General features: G+C 35.8%; 1 non-coding gene across 1 annotated transcript; it reads right to left on the minus strand.

Moving 5' to 3' along the window:
* Nucleotides 1–6,862: 6,862 nt before the first annotated feature.
* On the minus strand, nt 6,863–6,969 carry LOC127116722 (small nucleolar RNA R71). The gene has a single exon (XR_007801518.1). It is a non-coding gene; the product is annotated as a small nucleolar RNA R71 (small nucleolar RNA).
* Nucleotides 6,970–16,229: the final 9,260 nt, after the last annotated feature.

Genomic DNA, 16,229 nt, shown 5'->3' on the forward strand with positions numbered 1-16,229 from the left:
CAACTTGGAAGGCAGGTTAACACCCATGGAATAGTTGCAAATAATACATATAGGTCCTCGGAATCACCAAACCATTCAGATAAAGTCATCATTAACTAAAGAGGGAGAAAAAGACATTGTCGAGTTGCTTCGAAAGAATTTAAACTTATTCATATGTACGCCATCTGATATGCCCAAAATAGACCCTGACATAGCATGTCATCATTTCTCTATCAAGCACGTTTTTAAGCTTGTCACCCAGAAGAGGCGTAAGGAAGGTGAAGACAAGAGAGTAGTAATCTTCAAAGAGGTGAACAAATTGAAATATATTGGGTTTCCACGAGAGATTGGATACCCGACCTGATTGACTAACATAGTAATAGTGAAGAAGACGTCGGGAAAATGGAGAATGTGCATAGATTTCACTAACCTCAATCAAGCATGTCCCGAAGACCTTTACCCGCTGCCAAGCATTAACATGTTTATTGAAGGGACATTGGGTTTCTATGGCTTGAGTTTCATGGATGCCTAATAGGGAGACAACTAAATAAGGATGAACCATTACAATGCTTCAAAGACTACATTCATAACCAATCATAACAACTACCATTACGAGGTCATGCCATTTGGTTTGAAGAACGCCGAAGCGAATTATCAGAGGTTGATGGATGTTGTTTTCTTTAAGCATATAAGTCAGAACTTAGAAGTATATCTTGATGGTATTATAGTCAAGACCCTGATAAAGGGAAGCACACCAATGACCTAAGAGAGACTTTGGAGTCTGTAAGAAGGTATAATAACCATAGTAAGTTCTCTTTCGAAGTGCAGGCCATAAAGTTTCTAGGGTTCATGTTAACCAGAAGAAGAATTGAGGAACATCAAAACATGTGTCATATGATCATTAACATGAGAAGTCCAGCCTCATTAAAAGAGGTTCAACAATAGACTAGCATAATTGTTGTGTTATCCTAGTTCATATTATGCTCATTTATTCATTTCTTTGCAACCATGAGAAAGGAAAAATAGTCCCATTAAACAAAAGAGTATGGAAAGGTGTTTCAAGAGTTAAATAACTTCTTGGCAGGCCCTCTAATGCTTAGCCTCTCAAATAAGGAAGCCCTTCTATATTTGTACTTGTCGTCCACCAATACCATAATAAGTCCAACCTTGGTGCGAGAAAAAGATGAAGAAGAAAATCCAATATACTTAATCAACAAGGTCTTTAAGGAGGTAAATTACGCTACCATAATATATATAAACTCATCTTAAAAACCATCGAAACAACCAAGAAATTACGGCCCTACTTCCAGGAACATCCTATCATAGTTAAAACTAAATATCTCATCCATCAGGTGCTAAAGAAGCCATACATGGCGGCCATGATGGTATCATGGACTGTCAAGCTTTCTTAGTATGACATATCTTTTATATCTATGAGTGGCCTCAAGTCCTAACACTACTAGAAAATAGACCTTTCATAACACCATATTGTTAGACGGTAGGCCTAGATCTAGAGGGGGGGGGGGGGGGGGGGTGAATAGATCCCAAGTTAAAAATTTATTTATAAATTTGATTTAGAAAATTTTTGGCGCTAAAGCAAGTTTCAAATATTTCCCAGATCCAAAATCGTCTAACCGAACCTACTATTTAAAAGCCCATATATGCATAATAGTATCAATAGAATTATAATAATCCACAAGTCAATCAACAACTATTAATCACAATTACTTGAATACTCTAAAATAGTCAAAGTTTATCTCCAACAATATTCACACACAAAAACACTAAGCCAAGCAATTTGTCGAACACTTGGTGTGCAAAAACAAAGTTTGGTATTTTATATGGTGTTTGTTGTTCTAAGAAATCCAATCATAACCAAATGATTAATGATCAATACAACAAACATAAGATTCAAAATGTAATAAAATTTATGATCCAAAATATGTTATTCCGGTGATCAAAGCAATCGACAATTTACGAGTCAAAAAATAAAAGAGATAGATAGATAGATAGATAGATAGATAGATAGATAGATAGATAGATAGAGAGAGAGAGAGAGAGAGAGAGAGTGTGTGTATGCAAGGATTTGTTTAGGCAGTTCTCCAATTGACCTCACTATGGGTACGTTTGCCCTCAATTCGAATTCAAGTTGAGATATTAATATAATAAATCTTACTTTTCAAATGTATGAATACAAGGGATGAGAAATCAAATCCCACAAACCCTAAGTTTGTTCTTGACTCTAACACCTCCAAAAACCTTGATAAAAGATTGATCAAGTCACCAACAATGCCGCTTCAATTCACCTGTTGTTGCTACTTCCTTGCACGACCTCCTTGTGTCAAGGCTTTCACCCAGCTGAATTAATCACAAGCGCACACTTGTTGAACCCAAGATTTATTAACATGATCCACCGCCCTTCTCGACACACCTAGTCTCAAGGCTTTCACTCGATCGAATCCGAATTGCACAATCTTGTCAAAAACCTTCAAACCCTAAAGATCTTGAAGGAAACCCCAAAATTGGTTTTCTTATTTGAATCCCTCGAAGATTGTAACCCAATATTCTCGGTACAACAAACCTAATTGGACGTTATCAATCCTAATCTAGATGACACCAAATCAAAAAATGATTATGTGTAGTTTGATTGTGTGTATGCATAGATTGAATTGAAGATAATGAGATGCTTTGAAATTCTGGATTCATGTAGGTTTTACTCACTCTAGAAACCTTACTAGATAATGATGCATGTATGGCGTATTTATATGCATGGGTGATTTAGGGCAAAAGGAAATGGAAAAAAGGATAGAAAAATATGAAATTTTGAAGAAAAATATCGGATAGGTCGACCTATACAGATTATGTGTCAACCTGTTCGATGCATAGGTCGACTTGTCCAAGGCCATGTGTCGACCTATGACAGTTATGTGTTCCCTATGTGTCGACCTGAAGACTAGGCACATGAAACAGAGGCCACATGCTTTAATACAGTAGCATACGTATCGACCTATAAACTTCATGTGTCGACCTATAGCCAAGAAATTGTTTCCATAAGTTGACCTGTAGTTCTATGTGTTGACCTATAGCCAGAAATTTTATCCATAGGTCGACCTATAGTTCTATGTGTTGACCTGTACTGCTATTTTTCACAAAAAATATGATTTTTCATGCATGTTTGATGCATGAGACCTTTCCCATATTTTTTTCCAAATACTTTTATGCTTCCTAATGCTAAGATGCACATAGAGATTCAGAGGATACTGTCCAATATACATTTACGCTACAGTATCCTAGTTTTGACATCATACAAAACACATCTAATGGAAATTGTACTCACATACTCCTCCTTTTTTATGATGGTAAAACTTGAGGCGATGCGTATGCGTTTGCAATGAAAAGCTCCCCATGAATGTATGCACCCTACAACTTCATTCATCTTCATCTTGCTTCTCACCCCTTTGACAACATCAAAACGAGGCGAAGCAAACATGAGAAGAAACTAAAACCACGCAAAAACGAATATAACACACATGGGCGTTTTGCAAAGATAAGAATATCAATATGATAGCACTCACATATAATGATTTGCATATTAAAAAGAGATACGTAAACATAAATACAAGACAATAAATCAACAATAGAACAAATTGTCACAACTTATGCCATATAAACACAACACAATCATGAAAAATTAAGTATACAAAGTGAACACAAAAAACTTGACATGCTACAAAGAATGACATGATTACATGACATACGCCTTTGGTGCTCCCGAAATGTTGCACACGCATGTGCTCTAGCAAGGCGATAAACAAAGTACCATCACACAAACCAAAAACATAGATGAAAACATAACAATGACACACAACCAAGGATATTGTTAACAATGTAACATGTTCAATAATAAATCATGATAAAAATAGATAATAAACCGATGCACCAAATAATATATTTCAAGAAGAATGAAGATAGAATAACGTCACTATAAGCGTATGAATTGGCATGCATCAATTAAACATTGTTGGAAGTGATCATATATGAACTATCTTATATGTCATGAACATCAATCATATGAACCATAAACAACATGCGAAAAGAAAAAGCTAATACACAAAAACGGAAAATGAAACGATAGTACCTTGCTTATGAAATGATGAGGAATGCACTCTTATGAAGTATGATTCTCAATAAATGTTAGATAGATAAGATATATTCAATGTGCATTAACATAAGATTTAGGCAAGTGTTGAGATGTCGAGAATTCCTAATTCTCGTCAAATGTTAAAGAAGGGTTCGATCGCAAGTGGTTTTGTAAAAGTATCGGCTAGTTGATTTTTACTATCAACATGCTCAAAAACGACGTCACCTTTTTCAACATGATCGCGTAGAAAGTGATGACGAATCTCAATATGCTTAGTACGAGAATGTAGCACCGGGTTCTTAGTTAGGTTAATGGCACTAGTGTTATCGTATAAAATCGGAATACAACTTAGTTTTATATCAAAGTCAAGTAATTGTTATTTAAGCCACAAATTTTGAGCACAACAACTACCGATCGCTACGTATTTCGCCTCAGCAATTGACAAAGCAAATGAAACATGTTTCTTGTTATGCCAACTAACTAAGGAATTTAAAAATATGTGACAAGTCCCACTAGTGTTTTTCCTATCCGACTTGCAACCGGAAAAGTCGGAGTCGGTGTAACCAACTAAGCTACAATCACTCCCTTTGGAATATCAAAACCCATAATTTGAAGTACCGTGAAGATACATAAAAATACATTTTGCGGCTTTAAGATGAGATTCCTTAGGGGTCGATTGATATCGGGCACACATATAGACACTAAACATTGATAACGAGAAATCATATCATGTTTTTAGGCTTATGTCGCATGTTATTCGTATTTATTTCAATATGTTTTATCACCTTTTAGTTCATTTTTATTTGTTTTGCAGTTGTCAGCTAGATTCAGTGCGGATTCGAAAGCAAGTCGGAAAAGGAACAAAAAAGCAGCAAAAGAACAAGATTTTTCCCATTCTGCTGATATGGAATTTGCCGTGTACATATGGTGTTCGCCATTGTTCAGCCATGCCACATCATTTAATGACCATGTCAATGGAGTTCGACATTATCATGCAGAAGCAGTTTTCTGCGTGGGAGCAGTTTCTCAATTGTTTTTCCCACTTTCTTTTCCCTCCACTTTGTTGGCATGACCAGAGGAAGTTACAAGGGGGAGAGCTCTATAAATAGGACTCATCGGGCTATTTCAAAGGCATCCAAGTTATGCGGAATATCTGTCGAATTTGCTTCATAGTCTTATGCATAAATTTACCTGTAAAAGTGACAATAACTCACATCAAGGGATTGTCACAATTGTTTTCATTTAATTTGTATTGTACTCTTGGATCAAGAACAAGCGTGCCGACATTTTCATTTCAATTCAAGTTTCCGTTTTCTTTAATTTCAGGTTTTTACTACTTTATTGTTTATAATTGTTATTGCCTTTACTGCATTACATGCCATGCTGTTTTTAAGTTTAGTTGCTTTGATCATGCTATTTTTAATTAAAATAATGTCTTTCTAAATATCCTTGAGTCCGACGTGTGAGGACTGTCGTTAATGACGGGACTCGATAGAAACAATAGGCGCGAAATTGTGATTAAATTTTGCTTTGTTTTTAGTTTCCAATTGTATGTTTCATTGTTTTGACACGAGAGTGAAGAACAAACTAAGGTTCAAGCCGATAGCGCGAGAGTGTGAGGAAGGAACCAGATAATGGAAACTAGGCATTGATCCGAAAACAAAGAGAGCGCTTTAGGCATCATTTAGGATCTCATTGGTTTTCAAAATATGCTTTCTAATTGAAATGGGCGAGAGAGAGCAAAATCATGTGGTTAGGAGGTGTGGTTTTAGCAATAGCGCGAGAGTGTGAGACGGAGTCTTTAAATCGATATTTTCTACAAAACTTAATATAATCGTAATTAGCACCTAAATTCTACAAAGTCCCTTAGGAACACGTAATCCATATTTCGAGTTCGTTTTATCATCATTTTCAAACCTCTAGCAATTAGCGTTTATATTTCCGTTCGTATCCTTTTAACCTTTAACCTTAGCTTTTCATTGCAACGATAGATAACATTAGTTTTATTATTAGTCTCTCTGGGTTCGACAATCTTTTAAAACTACGCAATAAACTATATACTTGCAGTTATTATTCGACAGACACGTTAGTCGCGATCAAGTTTTGGGCGCCGTTGTCGTGGACCAATTTAGTCAATATTGTGATTCCGTTGTTTCCTAGTATAGACTAAGGCCACTTTTAATTTATTTACCATTCTAAATCGTCAATTGTATGCCAAGCACTCTGTCACAATGCGAAAAGCTAGAACAACCAACTTACGAAGTCGAGCGTTTTATTAATTTACAATGCCAAATTCATAACTTCTGAATTAAGTACAATCTTCCTTTTCAAAAACAAAAATAAGAATCTAAACCAGTAATATCTGAAGGACCACAAAATCGTCCTCTTAAGTATTATGATGTTCCTTTATAGGAGGAACCACACAACAACATTGCTTCCCCTGCCATCAACCAAAACGATTTAGAGTTGAAACCTTCATTGTTATCAGTCGTTCAACAAAATTAATTTTCAGGTAGTTCTACAAACGATCCAAACTTGCATTTGTCAGCGTTTGTGTAGTACGCAGACACAGCGAAAGCAAATGGTGACAGTTCCAAAGCGATTAGACTATGTCTTTTCCCTTTTTCCTTAAGAGATAGATCTAGAGCTTGGATCCAATCTCTACCTTCGAACTCTGTAACCACATGGGGCAAGTTGAAGAAAGTCTTCTTAGCCCGATATTTCCCACCAAGCAGGACGACTATGCTAAGAGCTCAAATCAACGAATTTAAGCAAAAAGACAACAAATCTCTTTTCGACGCTTGGGAAAGATGCAAGGATATGATGAGACTTTGTCCACACCATGGAATTGAGCAGTAGATGATTATCCATACTTTCTAAAATGGTCTTTTGTACAACACTAAAATGAATTTGAGTGCTGCAGCTGGCGGTGCTTTAATGGCCAAACCATATGATGAAGCCTATGAACTCATCGAGAACATGGCTCAAAATCATTTCCAATGGGGAGGTGAACGCGTTGCTACCAAAAAACCAACTCCAAAAGGCGGAATGTACGAAGTTAATGGCATAGACCGCATCAATGCTAAAATGGATACACTTACTCAAAAGATCGAAAGCTTAGCCATAACACTAGCAGCTACCGTAGATGCAGTAACACCAAATTGTAAATTATGTGGAACCCCTGGCACACTAATGCTGATTGTCAGTTATTGGATGGTATTCCTACCGACCAAGTAAATTACGCTCAAGGAAACCCATATTCCAACACTTACAATCCTGGATGGAGAAATCATCCGAACATTTCTTATAAAAATAACAATGCTTCGTTTCCTCCAAACCCAACACCTGCTATTACAACTAGTTATCAGAAAGGAGCCTTTATTTCTCCACAAGCACCTAGAAAGTCAAATCTAGAAATCATGATGGAGAACTTTATGAATGCTCAAGCTCAACAAAACAAAGATTTCACAAATCAAAATGCTCACACTAGCGAACTGTGAAGCAAATGTCAAGCAAGCTTGATGTTATGGCTACACATAATAAAATGTTAGAAACCAGATTTCCTAAGTAGCCCAACAACAAGCAATAATAGCAGCCTCAGCTGGAGCATTTTCTGGTCAACCACAACCAAACCCGAAAGGTCATGCTAACGACTAATACATTTTGAAGTGGGATAAAATTAGATGAACCAGTTGACCCAAGACTCCACAATCCAGCCATGTATCAAAACTCTAGTATATGAACTTAAAAGGTAAACGAACCAACCGAAAATGGAAAGGAAGACAAAAGCGGAGAGGCAAAAGATAAAGAAACACCTTATGTGCCTCCGCCACAATACAAACCACCTATACCTTATCCTCAAAGACTTGTTAAGTCCAAAAATAAAGGACAATTTAAGAAATCTGTAGAACTTCTGAAGCAGCTTAATATCACTATAACATTCACAGAAGCCATTACGCAAATTCCTTCATATGCTAAATTCCATAAAGAGATCTTATATAATAAGAAGAAGCTTGAGGATGATGAAATCGTCATGCTTACTGCTGAGTGTAATTCTAATATTCAAAATAACATGCCTCATAAGTTAAAAGACCCAGGTAGTTTTTCCATACCATGTGTAATCGGAAAGTTTATCATAGATAAAGCTTTGTGCGACTTAGGAGCCATTGTTAGTTTAATGCCTTTATCCACATGCAAGAAACTCAATTTAGAAGGACTAAGACCAACGAAGATGTCTCTACAACTAGCTGATTGTCTTGTTAAATTTCCAATAGGTATGCTAGAGAACATTCTCGTTCGTATAGGGCAATGATATATTCCTATCGACTTCGTAATAATGGATATAAAGGAGGATTCCAACATTCCCATTATATTAGGAAGACCCCTTTTAGCCACGGCTGGAGCCATCATAGATGTCAAGAAAGGAAATCTAACTTTTAAAGTTGGTGAAGAAAAAGTCGAATTTATTTTAGCTCAATTCTTAAAGGTGTCAGCTATAGAAGATTCATGTTGTCTCCTAGACATCATCGACGAATGTGTGAAAGAAATGGAGAGGGAACCATCTAAGTATACTGAAGTACTAAAGATTCCAGCTCCTCCTACATTCGAAGATGATAATTGGTGTGAGTCATACGTAGATGACAGACTGAGGGAATGTCTAGCACTAACACCCAATTCAATACCATGCCCAAAGAAAGCTTTTGTAGAACTTAAAACACTACCCAAGGACCTAAGGTATGAATTCTTAGACACTGATCTTGAATGACCAATAATAGTCAACCCTGACTTAGGATAGATAGAAACCGAAAAATTACTTCATGTCTTAAGAAAGTATCCAACAACTTTAGGCTATAACATCTCGGACCTAAAAGGAATAAGTCCCTCTATATGTATGCATCCCATTATGTTAGAGGAGGAATGTGAAACTTCTAGAGAACATTAGAGAAGAATAAATCCTATCTTGAGAGATGTAGTAAAAAAGGAGGTACAAAAGCTATTAAAAGCAGGAATTATATACCCGATATCCGACAGTAACTGGGTCAACCCAGTACATGTCATGCCAAATAATGGAGGTGTTACAACTGTCAACAACAAAAAGGGCGAATCCATAGTAAAACGAATTCAAACCGGATGGAGGATGTGCATAGACTATAGAAAAATGAATAAAGCCAATCGTAAAGATCATTTTCCATTACCTTTCATCGATCAAATGCTTGAACGACTGGCTAAACATTCTTATTTCTGTTATTTAGACGGATACTCAGGATTCTTCCAAATTTATATTCATCCTGGTGACTAAGAAAATACTACCTTCACTTGTCCTTATGGTACGTTTGCTTATCGACGAATGTCGTTTGGGCTGTGTAACGCTCCTGCAACATTTTAGAGATGTATGATGTCGATCTTTGCTGATTTTATAGAAGAAATAATAGAAGTGTTTATGGACGACTTCTCTATTTATGGGCAAAGTTTTGAAGGATGTCTTTCGAACCTAGAAATGGCACTTGAAAGATGCGTTAAAGTCAATCTCGTATTAAACTGGGAAAAATGCCATTTTATGGTCCGACAAGGAATCGTACTTGGACATGTTGTATCCAACCGAAGAATTGAAGTGGATAAAGCAAAAATAGAAATCATAGAAAATATTTGACCTCCGAAAACTGCTAGAGAAATTCGCAGTTTCTTAGGACACGTTGGTTTCTACCGACGATTCGTTAAAGATTTCTCTAAAATAACCAAACCATTAACAGGCTTACTAATGAAAGATGTTGAATTCATATTTGATGAAGACAAATTAAAAGCGTTCGAACATCATAAAAATGCTCTTATTACCGCACCTATTATGCAACCACCTGATTGGAGTAAACCATTTGAAATAATCTGTGATGCTAGTGATTATGCCGTTGGCGCTGTCTTGGGACAAACAAAGGATAAAAAGCTCCATGTGATTTACTATGCAAGTAGAACCTTAGACAACGCGCAAATGAAGTACGCTACCACAAAAAAGGAACTCCAAGCCGTTGCGTTCGCTTTTGATAAATTCCGTTCCTACTTAGTAGGAGCAAAAATAATTGTCTATACCGACCACGCCACAATTAGGTATCTGTTAAGTAAGAAGGATGCTAAACTAAGACTTTTAAGAGGGATTTTGATTTTACAAGAATTTGATTTAGAGATCAAGGATAAGAAAGACACTAAAAACGTGGTAGTAGATCATCTCTCTAGGATTGAGGACCTAAAACTCGAACAAGTGCCTATCAATGATGATTTCCTCTACGATCGACTTGTAGCCCAGTTAGAAAGTGAAATGAAACAATCGAATGTTATTTGATTATAATGACACAGAAACTAATGAAGTTGTGGAATCAATTTGCACCAAAACCATGTTGACGTGGTATGCTGACTTTGTCAACTACTTAGAAGCTGGAGTACTTCCACCAGACTTAACTTACCAGCAAAAGAAGAAATTCTTCCATGATCTTAGACATTACTATTGGGATGCACCCCTACTCTTCAAGAGAGGCGTCGATGGTATTTTTCATCGATGTGTCCCTGAATCGGAAGTAAATGATATCATATCGCATTGCCACTCTGCACCTTATGGAGGGCATGCAAGCACCTGAAAGACTTGTGCGAAGATCTTACAAGCTGGTCTCTTTTGGCCTAATCTTTGGAAAAATGTCCACACCGCGGTTATTAATTGCGACTGATTTCAACGCACTGGAAATATCTGTGAAGTCAAACCTCTCTATGATGAATGTTTTTGATGAAGACAAAACTCCAAGCAACAAGAAGGCAAAGATTTTATTCAATGATAAAGCATCTTGATTCAAGAAGTTAAGCTTTTCATTTCAAGAAGGTATAATGATAATACTTACCTTCACTAAAGTCTTAGATGCTCAAGTATTCATATGGTTATTCCATAACTTTTCATAGTGCATGGAAAATGTCTTAGAATCATATTTCTCATTTTCAAACTGGGTAAATCGATTTACCTTTAAGGGAAATCGATTTACCACTGAAGTTTACATATTTTTTAAAAGAAAAATTTAATTTTTTCACTTAGGTAAATCGATTTACCACTTAGGGAAATCGATTTACCATTGGAGCATTACTTTTCCAGAAGCGAAATTTTAAGTTTTAAAACTAGGTAAATCGATTTACCTCTTAGGGAAATCGATTTACCACTGAAAGATTTTGAAAAATTTTAATCGTTGCAATAGGGAAATCGATTTAACCATTATGTAAATTGATTTACCACTGTGCATTTCTGAAAAATTAGTGGTTGTTCATACACCTCTTCATGCACCATTTCATGGAATCTTTTCAATTCATCTTTGACAATTGTTCATGATTCTTTCAGAATATTACCATGTTTCATTTGAGGTGTTATGTGCATATAAATTCATGATCTTTCATATTCAAATTTCACCTCTTCCAATCATTCTCTTTAATTTTCAGAATTCACACTTATTGTTATAAAGCTTCATTCAATATATTTTTTTGCATATTTTCATATCATTTAAAATAGAAAATTCTTGAGCAATCTAATATCTTTGCGTTATGAATTATTTTCATTGGAAGAGAAGATCGAGCAAATTGATATATCACTTTGAGTGATCATTATACTACAAACTTTACATTCGAACCATTATTGTAATCCTTATCTTATTTTTAGAGTTGTTGAAAAATAAGATTGTGTGTTTTGTAAACACCTTGCTGTCCATGATTGTTGGAAGCAAGAGAGTTGGTTTTTAGAGGATTGTTCTCATATCAACTTGGTGAATCACAAGAGGTTGTTCTTGGTGATTGTGTTTGTCGTGTACAAGTCATAACAGATAGTGAAATCTCTTTCATGTTGAAAGGGGACTGGAGTACTCTCGATCTGTGAGGGGAACCAGGATATCTCTTCGTGTTCTTTATCTTTCCACACTTTACCGTTCATCTCTTAACATAACCAGAAAAGAAAGAACAAAGTTTTTCATAAACCGGAAATAGTTTTCAAAGGTCCTAATTCACCCCCCCCCCCCTCTTAGGCGCCACTCAACTAACAATTGGCATTAGAGTAGGTTTTGGTAACTTCTCCACAGATCCAGACGATGGCTTCCGCAAGCGCAAACCCGGTTTTTAAAGATGGAGGTAGTAGCAACAAACCACCTCTATTTTCTAGATAAAATTTTGACTTTTGGAAAATCCGCATGAAAGCACACTTAGAGGCACAAGGATATGGTATATGGGAAACCGTTGAAATTGGTCCGCATAATCCTATGAGTATGGTCAATGGTGTTGGCACTCCGAAGGTTAAAAGTTCGTATGTTGAAGACGATAAGAAAAGAAAACTTAATGAAAAGAAAGCGATAAATATTCTTCAAAGTGCATTAAGTATGGATGAGTTCTTCCGCATATCTCAATGTAAATCGGCAAAAGAAATTTGGGACACTTTGGTGGAGACTCATGAAGGAACCGCTGAAGTTAAAAGATCTAGATTAAACACATTGAGTCAAGAATATGAAATGTTCAGAATACAGCCAGGAGAATCCATTGTTGCATTACAAAAAAGATTTGTTCACTTGACGAACCATTTAATTGCTCTCGGAAAAACATTCACAAATGATGATCTCACCCTTAAAGTGCTAAGATCCTTGACTAAAGAATGGCAACCAAAAGTTACGGCCATATCGGAGAAGAAAAGTCTTTCCACTATGACATCCGCATCATTATTCGAAAAACTCCAAGAACATGAACTTGAACTTGGAAGACTCGAAAAGCATGAAAATCAAGAGAAAAAATCCAAAGAAATTGCTTTAAAAGTATATTCAAAGGAAGATAGAAATGATGGCGTATCGGAGGAAGATGAAAATTTCATGCTCCTTGTTAAAAGGATTGGTAAGTTTTTTAGTAAAAATGAAAAACCCTTTAATGCAAAAAGAAATAAACATTTCAGGAAAAGGGAGGCTTCCACATCTACGCAAGAAGTCACATGTTATGAATATGGAAAGCAATGTCATATAAAGCCGGATTGTCCGAAACTCTCAAAGAAAGGTGGCTTTAAAGGAAAGAAGGATTTCAAGAATAAAAAGGCATATGTTGCATGGGAAGATAATGAGACAAGGTTAGTAATGGCCCCTCACCATTCCGACGAATGTTCAAGAAGGATTTCAGAAAGCGACAAATGTGCAAATCTAGCATTAATGGCCTTGCACCATTCCGACGATGAAGAAGATGAGGTTAGTAATGATTTTTCTCTTTTAGATAGTGATGCACAAGGTGCTATAAATGAACTTATTGAAGAATGAAATTTTTTGTATAAAACTATATCATCTCAAAAGAAAATAATTTTATCTTTAGAAGAAAAAATCGTGACAATTGAAAAATATGTCAATGATGAAAAGCAAAAGATGATTAGTGAAAAACAAAATTTTGTATGTAAAAATTGTGAATCACTTTCTTTCCAAATTGTCCAATTAAAAAGAGTTCTTGAAAGATATGAAAAAGGACAAATTGGGTTGGAAGGTGTCCTTAGCCAACAAAGATATTCCAATGACAAAAGTGGACTTGGTTATTCAAAATTTTCCAAGCCAAGCTCAAGCAAAACTGTCTTTGTTAAAGCTAATGACCAACCAACTAAAGAGAAAGTGAACAAGGCAAAAAATGTTCACCACTATCCTAAAAGAAAAATATTTTCTAAAAAGAAATCTTATGTTCCTAGATATATAAGTAATTTTGAACCTACTTGTTTTTATTACGTAATAATTGGCCATACACCTAATGCATGCTATGTTAGAAACTTTAGCGTAACAAGTGGGCATTACGTATGGGTAAAGAAAGGCACTAATTATGAAGGACCCAAAGCAATTTGGGTACCTAACAAAACGTAATTTTGTTTTGTAGGTATGCTTGAAAACCATATCAAATCTTTGGTATCTTGATAGTGGGTGTTCCAAGCATATGACGGGAGACATAAACAAATTTTCAAATCTAGTATTGAAGGCCAAGGGCTATGTCACATATGGTGATAACAACAAAGGGATAATTCTTGGAATAGGCAAAGTTGGAGCACCATCTTTCACATCCATTAAAGACGTTCTTTATGTCGAAGGACTAAAGCATAATCTTCTAAGCATTATCCAACTTTGCGACAAGGGCTTCAAAATTAAGTTCACCAAAGATGAATGCTTGATTGAAGATCAAGTATCTCATGAGGTAAAACTCAAAGGTACAAGAATTAATAATATTTTTATGATTTCCCTTGATGATTTATCTTTGAAGGTAAAATGTCTTATGGTAAACAATAATGAGTCATGGTTGTGGCATAAAAGATTTGCACATATTCATATGGAACATTTGAATAAGTTTGTAAAGCATGATCTTGTTATTGGTTTACCCAAGATAAAATTTGTCAAAGATAGGCTTTGTGATGCATCTCAAAAAGGGAAACAAACCAAATCAACTTTCACATCAAAGAATGTGGTGTCCACTACAAGGTCACTACAATTGCTGCATATGGACTTATTTGGTCCATCAAGAACAAGAAGTTTCGGAGGTAATGTATATGCTTTAGTTATTGTTGATGATTTCTCTAGATACACTTGGACTTTCTTCTTAGTGCATAAAAATAACGCATTCAAGGCGTTCAAGAAATATGCAAAGCAAATCCAAAATGAGAAATCGCTAACTATTGCCTCCATAAGAAGCGACCATGGTGGAGAATTCCAAAATGCCTCCTTCAAAGAGTTTTGCGAAGAACATGGAATCTTCCATAATTTCTCGGCACCAAGGACTCCTCAACAAAATGGAGTGGTGGAAAGAAAGAATAGGTCACTTGTGGAACTTGCACGAATGATGCTAAGCGACTCAAATATTCCAAAGTACTTTTGGATGGATGCGGTAAGCACGACATGCTATGTAAGTAATGGAATTATCATTAGACCTATCTTGAAAAGGACTCCTTATAAACTCTTCAAAGGAAGGAAACCAAACATATATTACTTTCACATTTTTGGATGCAAATGCTTTGTCCTCAACAATGACAAAGACAATTTAGGTAAGTTCGACGAGAAGTCCGACGAAGGTATATTCCTTGGATACTCTCTTACTAGTAAAGCCTGTAGAATATATAATAAAAGAACTTTAAAAATTGAAGAATCTATGCATGTTACTTTCGATGAATCTAACCCCTCCAAGGAGGATATTGTTTTGTGTGATGATGATGATGATATTGTAGAAGTTCCTCAAGTAGATACTTCAAGTGGAAATAATGGTGATCAATCAAAACATCAAGATGAGAAAAAAAAACAAATGATAATGATCTACCTAAGGAATAGAGAACTCATCGGGATCATCCAATTGATAAAGTCATTGGTGATATTAGTCAAGGCGTTGCAACAAGATTAAATCTCAAAGATTCATGCTTAAATATAGCTTTTGTCTCACAAATTGAACCTTCCAAAGTTGATGAAGCCTTAGGTGACGACCAATGGATAATTGTTATGCAAGAAGAGTTAAACCAATTCGAAAGGAATCAAGTTTGGGAACTTGTCCCTATGCCAAGTGATAAATACATCATAGGTACCAAATGGGTGTTTAAGAAAAAGCTTGATGAGAATGGTATAATTGTTCGAAACAAAGCAAGATTGGTGGCCCAAGGGTAAAATCAAGAGGAAGGCATTGATTTTGAAGAAACATTTGCTCCAGTTGCAAGGTTAGAAGCTATCCGTTTATTACTTGCTTATGCATGTTCATTAAATTTTCAATTATTTCAAATGGATGTCAAGAGTGCATTCTTGAATGACTACATCAATGAAGAAGTCTATGTCAAACAACCTCCGGGCTTTAAAGACTTCAAAAAACCTTCACATGTTTTCAAATTGAGGAAAGCTCTTTATGGCCTAAAGCAAGCATCTAGAGCATGGTATGATCGTCTCAGCAACTTTCTTTGTGAAAAGGGATTTGAAAAAGGTAAAATTGACAAAACCCAGTTTATTAAGAAAATTAAAGGTAACACTTTATTGGTTCAAGTCTACGTTGACGACATCATATTCAGCTCAACAAACAAAGAGATGTGTGAAGAATTTTCATCAATGATGCAAGGAGAATTTGAGATGTCCAT

This window comes from Lathyrus oleraceus, chromosome 1 (assembly GCF_024323335.1).
Source record: "Lathyrus oleraceus cultivar Zhongwan6 chromosome 1, CAAS_Psat_ZW6_1.0, whole genome shotgun sequence".
NCBI classification, from domain to species: Eukaryota; Viridiplantae; Streptophyta; class Magnoliopsida; order Fabales; family Fabaceae; genus Lathyrus; species Lathyrus oleraceus.